The following is a 706-nucleotide window of genomic DNA, read 5'->3' as shown; positions in this document are numbered from 1 at the left end:
TAATTTGTTACTCTTGGTCGCTCTTTCAGAATCTTGGTTGGGTAGTCTTCTTTGGATGGATAGATCGGAGCCACCATTGCAATAATCCTTCTATGTAGTATTTCGGAACACACCAAACGGAAGTCAAGGTACTGGAGTAAAGATTTTCTCGACAAAAAATTGTCGACTTTTTGAAGAATTAGGGATTAAAATAGATGGAATTGATAGCTGCTATATTATAAAAGATATATGGAGGCGCCGGGCATCGATCCCGGTACCTCTCGCATGCTAAGCGAGCGCTCTACCATCTGAGCTACGCCCCCGGTATATAAAGTATAAAAATCCTTTTCCACTCTGCCATTTAAAACAGTCTTCTTTAAATGCTACAGCTAAAAGTAGTTTGCAAAATTGTCCTTATTGACCAGCCCACCTCAAAAGTCAGTTTAATTAAAGGACCAAGTGAAAAAACGGAGTGCAGAAAGATAAAAGATAGGTTCTTGCATTGCTGATTGGAGATTTAGTAGCCATGGAGGAACCATTGTAGGCTGTTATGTCTGGTTAAGCAAGATATGGTAAGAAACTTTTTGGTTCCACAACTGCAAGTGTTTGTTAAATCGTCAGCTATAAATTCGAGAAAAACTGTTATGTAAAATTTCCTCTACCTTAAGAAATCGTTGCTGTAATGGATAATTTGGATATGGTGATGTATATGTGGTAGTCTTAAGTT

The 706-nt window shown here is 38.1% G+C and overlaps 1 non-coding gene across 1 annotated transcript; it reads right to left on the bottom strand.

Moving 5' to 3' along the window:
- Positions 1–229: 229 nt before the first annotated feature.
- On the bottom strand, positions 230–302 carry TRNAA-AGC (transfer RNA alanine (anticodon AGC)). Its single transcript has one exon. It is a non-coding gene; the product is annotated as a tRNA-Ala (tRNA).
- Between the last annotated feature and the right edge of the window lie 404 nt (positions 303–706).

This window comes from Onthophagus taurus, chromosome 11 (genome assembly GCF_036711975.1).
Source record: "Onthophagus taurus isolate NC chromosome 11, IU_Otau_3.0, whole genome shotgun sequence".
Taxonomy (NCBI): Eukaryota; Metazoa; Arthropoda; class Insecta; order Coleoptera; family Scarabaeidae; genus Onthophagus; species Onthophagus taurus.
The sequence above is the reverse complement of the archived record's forward strand: the minus strand, read 5'-3'. Positions and strand labels throughout refer to the sequence as shown.